Genomic DNA, 10778 nt, shown 5'->3' with positions numbered 1-10778 from the left:
ATTATTTAATGTTTATTTATTATAATTTTTTAATATTTTTATATGTAATTATTATAATATTATTTTATTGCAGATGCAATATAATAATATACAATAATCATTTTATATTAAGTAATAATAACTTTTAATAAAATACAATTTTTTTTTTTTCAAAGTTTGTTTTAGAAATAAATTTTTTCTATAACTGTTTCGCTGTAACTATCTATGTACGATAAAAAAAAATTTTAAAATAAATTTCATTCAATTCGATAAAAGTTAGCTAAAGAACAAAAAATTAATATTAGTTTTTATTTCATTCTTTGAAGATCTTTAGATTATTATTATTTATTTATTTTATTATTTATATTATATTATATTTATGTTATTTATATTATTCTATTATTATTTTATTATTTCATAATTTTTTTATTTTTATAAAATAAGATATTTGTTTAGAAAAAAAATAGATTTGTTTTTATTTAACAAACTTAGTCGCTTTAGTATGACATAATATATGATATGACATAATCATTATATTAATATTTAATAGTATAGATATGTATAGAAGTTAATATGTATTTATATTGATTTATTTGTCATATGATATGACTAATCAGTATGATATGAATAATCAGTAAATATAATAGTGTGTTGACGAGAAAAAAATGCAATGGAAAATCAGTATTAAAAAAAATTTGTAATAAATGAAAAAGATGAATTTATAATTGAAATTATATTATAATAAAATATATTATAATAAAATTATAATAAACGATATTTTTCGTTTTTCCAAATTTTATATGAATTTTCTAGACTTATTCTTTTATTAATCAGTAAAGAATTAAAAAATTCTTAAGTATCCTCTTTTTCCGCTGGATTTAAAAAAAAAAGAAATAAATTTGTCTTCATTAATGTTGTATGATTGTTATTTTTAGTTTTTAAAAGAAATACCTTGTAACACTTTATATGAATCGTTTTATGCAATGTTATCTTTCCAATTATCTTATCCAATTTTACTATTAAAAAAAGAAAAAAAAAATAAGTAAATAAAATTAATGTAAAGTTAAATTTTTAATTAATTTTTAAAAAAAACAATTTATAATAGATACTTTATACAAATTATATTGTACATTTCATATTTAATTTCTTATTATTTTTTTTTTTTTTTTATTTTTTCTTTTACTTTTTTTTTAATTTTAATCTTGGTACCATTATAAAAAGACATAAATTGGATCACAAAAAACAAATATTAAAAAAATATATATATATTTATAATACATATACATATTCATCTGTAGAAATGTGTAAGATTGAGAAACGCTGCTAGAAAAGTAACGAAAAGGGGTGATGAACCAGAGTTTCAGCTGGTCTCCATTTAGGGGAGGATATCGAAATTGAAAGGGGGATGGGTTCCACAGCTTTTGGTTTTATTCAAATATATATCTCGCAGCCCCCTCCCTTTCTTTCGTCCACATTCCGATACAGTGCACGAAGAGCCACCCTGGCGCCAGATGTTTGCACCTTTTCAAACCGGCACTCGCCTGTTGCACATTGAATTTTTCATTGCGGTCCTCTGGTTCGCGTGTCCCCCGCGAAAAACCCGTATTTCACGTTTCAATTTTGCATTGTTTCATACAGGGGTTGGGGATTGATTTATCTTTTGAACGGGAGAGTGCGTGTTGAAAGATTGGAATTAATGTGTTGTTGGATGTATTTTGTTGAAAATTTTACCGAGCGTTTTTAATTTTAGGAAATTTTAAAATCTTTTTTTAGAGACACTATTTTTTTTGTAGATAATTAGATATTAAAAATTCTGTCGTACTTATTATGATGGAAAAATAATAACATGATAAAATAAATAATTTATAAAATTTATATAATGTTGTAGAGATAACTGCTTTTTGGAGATTTTAGATATTTAATTAATAGATTGAAAGAATTCTAATTTCATTTTTTTATTATTTATTAATTTTTTAATTAAAATTTTATCATTCCTATAATGATAGAAAAATATATAATAAAATAAATAATTATTTATAAAATTATATTGTATAATATTATTTTAAAATGATTTTGATTAATAACAAATGATTTTTGTTTAAATATATTGATGAGTTACAGTTAAAATTATATATTTTTTCACATATCATAATATTATGTTCAATTTAAAATAAATTCATGAAACATTTCTATAAAAGTCAAAAGATTTGTGAATGAAAATCTTAGTTGCATTTCTATTTTTTAAAAAATTTTTTTCGAATTATTATACATAATAACAAATTGAGTACAGTGATTTATTAAAAAATATATAATTTCTTTTAAAAAAATGAATTTCATATCTTTTTTTTTTTCATATCTTTCAATATCTTCTACAAAAAACATTTAAATTATATCAAATTATATTTTTATATCAAATTGTATTTTTCTCGAATATATATATTTATTAATATCAAATTATATTTTTTTCAAAATCATTTAATTTTTATCTAAATCTATTTTTTAAATTATTGATATATAATTCATTGTTATATTTTAATTTCCTAGTTTTAGACAATTTAACCAATATATACAGAATGTTGATATATTTGTAATATAATTGAAGAATCAATTCTAAAGTCAAAACAAAAGTTACTATACAAAAAGTTTTTATTGAAATTTTTTTACTAAGTTATAAGCAATTTTGCATTAAAAAAAAAGAGATATATAAAGCTTTATCCCTGATATACTATTCTTATATACTATTCTACTTTTTTATTCTATTTTATATATTTTATATACTATTTTTATTATATTCTATATATTCTATACTATTTTTATTATAAGCTAAATTTTCAATTTATTAATTTAATAATTTAAACGAATTTTTTAACATTAACTTTTGATTTGTTAAAAAATTTTTTTGATTTTTAAAATCGATTTTCTGAAGATTTTCCAGGAATATTATATTAACTCGATATATATGTATACATAATTCTATACATAGTTTAAGGGGATAATTTTACATCGTTATATTAATAATGATATTTTTTATTTGTTTTAGGTAAGTCTCGCAATTTTATTCCTTGAAACTGAAACGTCATCATTTTTCTATGAGGATGTAAGGAATATCATCATCATGAATGATATAACATTTTTCATAACGTAAGTTATTTACAATAATGGATATGATTAATTTAAGATTCAATAATATGAAAATTAAATTCGAACTAAAATCTATTTAGAAATAATTTTATTTTGTTTAGCTCTTAAAAAATCGAATAACAATTACAAGTTATTATTTATTGTTTTAAAATATATGTATCTTTATGCTTTATATTAAAAAAACGAAATACTATATATTTATTGATTATGATAAATATTTTTTTGAATATTGAAATCTAATTAATTAAAAAAAGAAAAAAAATTATTTTAAAATACATAATTTATAAATCTTAATTTTATAATTTTCAATTAAAATATTACATATATCTCTTAAAACATTATTATATCATTCTCCTAAAATTGTACAATTGTATACACTGTGTGACATTATTAAAATTCTACATTATACTCTCACTCTTAAAAACAATTGCATCAATTATTTCCCTATTACAATACTCAACTCTCAATACCTGCATAATCAATCTTGCTTAAATCATTTCCAAAACCATATCCCCAAACTACCCTAGGTAGAATTAATGACCACGATACTTCTTCATGATATTTCTCCCTTTGAAAATTTGATATCGAATTAAACCTCGATGAATAATCGTATCCCAAGCAGAAGGGAGAGTATTCGAGAGCACTTGACGAAAGGAAAACTTGAATGCCTCCTCCTATTTCTCTCTTTTTTTCCCCTGTCTTCTCTCTTTTATTTTTTTTTTTTCATTTTCCTTCTTTTTTCTTTTCTTTTTTCCTTTTTTTTTTTTTAATCTTCATCCACTCGAAACTTCGTTTCCTCTTCGATCGACTCGAGGACCGTCTGCGGAGTGTTGGAAACACGCATTGAAACAGTTTCGCTTTGATCTACAGCGCGTGGAATCTCGTTTCCTCTTCTATGGTCGCTCGATTCCGCGCGTACACGCGCGTGCTCACTCGAAGCCTGTTGCTTTACCAATGGCATAAGGTGTTCGCATAAGGTTAACGAGACTATTCTATGTTTAGACAAAGTGTTGTCCCGACAGAATTTCGTGGAAAGTTTGATTGTGGTTTTGTGGCTTGAGCTTTGTTTTCAAGTTCCTTTAGTTCTGTTTGAATTCTCAATTTATAATCTTGAAAGAAATGACTATTGTTATTCTTATTATATTATTACATTGATCACGAAATTACTCGAATATTATTTTATATGAAAATTTAATAATTCTAGTTTGAATTAAAAACTTTTTTAATAAATTATATATAGAATAATTTTTTTGTCGATGGAATGAAATCAAATTCAAAAAGTTTTAGTATATTTTTAAATTTGGATATAATTTTGTCTGGGAATTTTTTTTATAGCAGATATAATATAGATATAATATAATAATAAAGTATTAAAATTTAAAGATTTTATAATTTAGAATCTTGTATCATTATAAAATTATATTTAAAAAAGGGAAAAATCTATTGAAACTTTAACTATTAAATATTCATTTCACTTTCTTTATAAGTAATATTTGGCAGAAAAAAAATTCATGTACAATCCATTGTAGTTTGCATATTTATGAACATTCGTTAAAAAATAAAATAGTTTTCAAATACTTTTGTATACATTATTTATTTCAATATATAGCAATGTCCAATTAACTAACATATTTTTCATTTAACTATCCTGAAATTATTTCTCAACTCTTAGAACTGAATTTTAATTTATTAAATAATATTAATATATCTATTTTATAATAATTTGTTATGATAGATTTTTAATATCAATTCCATCAAATTTTAATTTTAAGAATAAAATATTATCATGTATTCTATCAAAATAGTATTTTTATATATTATTACTATTTTTCAAAAACGGTTGGAAAATACTACTTAGCCGAATTGTTATCTCGACGAATTTCATGAAAGCTTAATTCCTGTCTCGTGATGCAAGCTTTGTTTCGAATTTTCAAGTTTCTTTAATCTCTATGGTGCTTCTCTTTGTTCTATGTTAAAACATAGGTCCTCTATAGGGAGAGATTTGTTGTTCTTCTGTAAGTATTCTTAGATTTCTAAAAGAGTGTTTCGTTTTTAAGCATTTCTTTTGGTGTTCTGAAGTTTAGATTTATAGTTTGGGTAGTTTTCCTTGTTCTCTTTGGAATTAGCATATTTTGTATTATTAGTGATATATAAAATATATAAAATATAACAAATATTCATTTTGAGATATTATTGGAATTATTTACATTACTTACTATGTATGTATATACTCAATGCATTTTACTCAATGAAAGAAATTAAAATATGTTTCATTTCATATGTTTCATATTCGAAATTTTATCTTCTAATAAATAGTTAATGAGTTAAATTGCAAATGTTTGTGCATTTATGCAAAATTTAAGTATATAATATAAATCTGAAATGCATATATCATGTAGAAAAACACAAAATATAAAAAATATATTAAATATTATCATATTTGAAGAATTAATTTCTATTTAAAGCAAATTTCTAATTAAACTCCATTTGAAGAACAGAAAATCAAAATTAGTTTTCAAATACTGATTCAGTTGTAATTAGACTGCTGATGTTTATGCATTTATGCAAAATTTGAATATATATAAATCTACAGAAGAACCTGCATAGAGAACCTGAGAATTAATAGTGTAAATATAACCAACAGAAAATTAAATTATGTTCTAATCAATAATTATTTTAATCTAATGTAAATTATTTCAATATATATTAAGAAAATGTAAAACTGTACAAAAAAAGTTATTTTTTTCTTAAACTTTTTAAAATTTTCATATGATTTATACCCTTATAATTTTTAGCTTTCCATTTCTTTGATCGAATTTATAAAAATTATAAAAATTTGAATTTAAATAAACATTTAATTATTATATTGATAATTAAAAATTATTATATTGATAATAAAAAAAGATTTCTTTTCATTATTATATATATTTCTTGATATTTATTATTTTAAAGAATTTTATTTATTATCTTTTTCATACCTCATTTTTATTAAATATTTATAACTTTTGATTAAAAATCAAAATAATAAATTATAATCCAAAAATTTATAATCAAGTGACAAAATTTAATGAGCTATATTTTTCTAATTTTAATACAAATATTATTTTAGTACAATTTTAGTAAAATTAGTAAAATTAGTAAAACTAGTAAAATTAGTACTAGTAGTACTTTAGTAAATTTTTATTCAATTGTGAAATATATCGTAATGTTCTTAAAAAATATAATGTTTATTTTTTTTATTTTTATATTTTATATTTTAAACTACATAATAAACAACTGTTATCTATTTAGGAAACACTTATCTCTTAAAAAAATGATACATTAAATATATTTTCATTTCATGGAAATGAATGTTTCATTTTTCTACATATGATTTTGCGACAATAATTTCGATATTTTTAGTGCTTCTTTATCGCTATCATTTATCTCAAAAGTCAACTTCACATCACCTGCACGGCACTTCACCATCTTCCATAACCATAAGGAATTATGTAATTTTTCTTGGTAAACAGGTGTCATCTTTTAATAGATCTTATCTAAATATTCATAAAGGATCAAATCTTCTCAATTTTGATGAAGTGTTTTACCATTCGACCACAAAAAAATAATCGTTCTCAATTCTCGTTTTCAATTCTCGTTTTCAATTGAGAATCTCGTGGTAAAAAAATATCTATTTTTATATTAATATTATAAATTAATATATTTATTTTTATATTAATATTAAAAAAAATTTCGTATGAAATCATTTTATTTTATTACTCGAAATTAAGAAAAAATATACTAATTAGAAAAACATGTACATTAAAAAGATTCTCTGGAATCATAATAGAGATATTTTGAAATTTATAATGAAAATTTTATACTGTAAAAACAAATTGAAAGAAAGAATAAAATATTATGTGTTATTTAACAAATATCTTATAACAAATGACTTATAATATTGATTAATATTGATAAGATTTCTTTTATATATATATATATAAAAGAAATCTTATCAATCTTTTATATATATATATATATGTTTCTTAAAAATTATTTATTATATTAAAAAAGTTATTTGTTACCATGTAGTGTTTTCTCTTTGATTAGAAAGAAAGTTGCATTATTTTTAATATGTAATTTGTCTAAATATAAATAAAAAATCACATATTTCAATTTCAATGAAAAATTATTTTATAATTTAATCAAATAAAAATAATTGCCAATTCTATGATTTCAATTTTTCCCAGACATAATTTTGTTTTAAAAATCGACAATTTTGATGAAAAATCACTTTATCACAGAAATATTTATTTCCAATTTTACAACACAATGGACATTTTCGACATTTCCAATACATCTCTATCATCATCAATTATCGCAAAAATCGAGCACCTGTATGGTGTCTTACAATCTTCCATGGTCATCAGAAATCATGCGTATCTCTTTCTGAAAAGCTAGTTCACCAAAACTTGTAATAAGCGAGCGTAAAGTGAAAGTATCTCATGAAACCAAGAAAAGACTAAGAAAAACGAGAAGCGAGGAGGCACGTGCCAGCTTGAAAATGGAAGCAGCCGTTTTAAGCAAAGTTCATTACCTCCGTGGAAGATTCCTCTGTAAAGGAGTCGGTTGAGTCACGTCGCCATGTCTCGAGTCATCCTCCTAAGCAATTCGTTTCGTATTCACTGGACAGAGTATTTACGGCAAGTTGGCAAGACTAGCATTTAATCCAGCTTCAAGGAAGAAACGTGGCTGGAAAAGAGGGGAAAACGAATTTAAACTGTAAGTGCGTATTGAGAATCGAGCGATCTTCGTGCGTAGAAAATTGAAAACGCGGAAGAAACGCGTGAATGATAGTTTTGTTTTGATTTTAGATGACCTAGTGATGAGAGAAACTTTTGATATAATGATCGATTAATTCTCAGTAAAATTGATTAATTATTGTTATCGATATATTATTGAATGGAAATAATTGAAATTATAAATTTTTTTATTCGAAGTTATTATAAAATATTATTTAATGATTAATGATATTTCATTGAATTTTTGATATATTTAAAAATATCGTTAAAATAATACAAATAGAAATAGATTACCATGTAGCAATTTCAAAATCTATTTTTATTTCAATTAATCAATGATTTATAAGAATTGTAATTAACTATATCGTTATAAATATCCATAATATTGATATTGATATATTGATTGAAAATAATTCGAAATTTTTCTTATTTATTTCAAAATGTCATCAATGATTAATATTTTATAAAATTTTTATAAATATATTTTATATTTAAAATATCATTAAAATAACACGAACAAAAATAGATTATAATATAAGATTATAATATAAGTTTTCAATAAAGTCTATTTATTTTTTAATTTTAATTAATTAAAAGTAATATTTTTACGTACCTTAATAATAATTTCGAATAAGAAAAAACAAAAACTCATTAGTCATTTTTATTCATATTAAACAATATCTTATCATCTTATTATCGATATATTAAAAACTATAAATATATCGATATATCATATCGATGATTGATGATCACAACTCTATGCTACAAGATGTCTCATCTTGTTATGTGTCGAATGTTTTAATACTTTATGTATTTCTCATGATTGAGGTTATCATTCATTAATGACTCAGTCGAATAGAAACATTGATTAATAGGCTTAATTGATAAACACATAACGAAAAAATAAAATATTAATTCTTACCTTCTGATAGGTAAAATCTTTATAGCGTGCAATATAGAGAATGAAAATAAAGATTGTAATGCGACGCAAATGAAATACAAAGTCTCAATTAACATGACGTTATACGATGTAGCATGTGCTTTTGTCAAAGGATCCACCGGAAAAAGAAGTCTCACATGGGTAGTAGGGAGATATTATGTTTGTTTTGCGCCTACGCGAAAAAGACGCATTTGCAATGCCAATAGACCTGATATTGACATTTTGATTTATTATTATTATCATTATGAATAGCATGCTTTTTTCATTTTTTTGAAAACAATTGAATGTATAATAATGTAAAAAGTACACAAAATATGCAAAGTATAATATACAAATTATGATATTTGAAAAGTAAAACAAATCTCTTTTTGCTAGTTATATTTATAAAAATTTTCATCTGTAATTATACATAATTGAAATTTGTATTAGATGAAGCAAAACACGAAGATAGAATAAAATGGCAATGGAATAGAGAATTAAATTATTTATAATTTAATATTAATATAATTTAATATTATTGACGTGCGTAAATTTAAAATATTTGCATTATTTACATCATTAGCGAGTCATCATTGAAATTAGAAAAAAAAATTAAATCTCAATTCAAATAATATTTTGTTCATTTTATTTTTATCTTACATAATATTATACATAATATTATATATCTAATATTTTTATATTATGATAGTAAAAAATGATTATTTTATAATTAATAATTACAAATAAATGATTTTATTTTATCTATTTAGAAAACTTTTATATCTATCTATTTATATCTATTTATATCTATTATATCTATTTATATCTATTTATATCTATTATTTATATCTATTATTTTACATATTTAATGATTTATGTATCGCATATTTAATTATAATTTTGAAATAATAAAATATTTTATCTATAATGATTTAATTTAAAATATCAAATATTATTTTTAAATAGTAAATTAATAATTTTTAAATAAAATTTTAAATAGTTTATAATTTAAATTACAATTGATAACGATCAAAATTCATACAGATAAAAAATAAATTGACGTTTTTATTTACATTGAAAAAAAATAAGAAAATAATAAATTACTTATTTCATGCTTAATTACCTTGATTATCTTTATTTTCAACGATATAGAATTTACATATTATGAAGAAAAATAAGATTTATTTAATTAAAATTTTATTTAGTTCAACAGATTAATAATTGTTCGATATTCAAATAAATTTTCACAATCAATTTGTCTTTCTAACAGATATTTCTTTAATAATTTGAAATAGAGTAATAGAGTATTTTAAAAATTGCAACATGTTATATATGATACTTGTATATGTTTACTTATCGATGCAATTTACATAAATTACATGTAAAAAAATTAGTCAGTCTTTTTTCTTTTTTTTTTTTTTTTCAAATAATGATCCCATTATGATCAAATTATTATAGCAATGTTGTTGGACATGGTTAATTTCACGAATTTCGAAGTTTTTATCTGCTATTAATCGATTTCGATGAAACAGCTGCGAATTCCAAATAAAGTATAAACTTATATAGATTTTTTTTATGGCAAAATGTAAACATAATATAAAATGACCTTCTTTTTTAAAAATTATTATAACATTTTTTTTAAATTATTATAAAATAAATTTAATTCCGATATTGCACAATATGAATTGATAAAAAAATTTCTAATAGTTAAAAAAATATTTAATTAAAATAAGATAATTAAAATATTGAATAGACATTTGAATTTTAATTAATAATAAATAATTGTAAAAGTATTATATTAATAATATTATAATATTGCAAAAATATTATAACAGGATTATATAATTAACGAAATTTATTTTGGTGTAAATTTGATATAAATATTTTAATAAAAAGATATTGATCATGTTTAAATAATTAAATTCTAAAATATTATTAAAATATTATTAAATTCTAAA

General features: G+C 21.0%; 1 protein-coding gene and 1 long non-coding RNA gene across 2 annotated transcripts in view; one reads left to right on the top strand and one right to left on the bottom strand.

Moving 5' to 3' along the window:
* The window catches only part of LOC102677440 (protein neuralized), a 181030-nt gene that overhangs the window by 46092 nt on the left and 124160 nt on the right, over positions 1–10778 (top strand). The gene's annotated exons all lie outside the window — the stretch shown is intronic.
* LOC102677162 lies at positions 7330–9165 on the bottom strand. Its single transcript, XR_004150934.1, has 3 exons — positions 8824–9165; positions 7697–7851; positions 7330–7548 (listed from the first exon to the last, which is right to left on the bottom strand). It is a non-coding gene; the product is annotated as an uncharacterized LOC102677162 (long non-coding RNA).

This window comes from Apis dorsata, unplaced genomic scaffold (assembly GCF_000469605.1).
Source record: "Apis dorsata unplaced genomic scaffold, Apis dorsata 1.3 scaffold_381, whole genome shotgun sequence".
NCBI lineage: Eukaryota > Metazoa > Arthropoda > Insecta > Hymenoptera > Apidae > Apis > Apis dorsata.
Note: the sequence above shows the minus strand (reverse complement) of the source record. Positions and strands in the feature narration are given on the sequence as shown.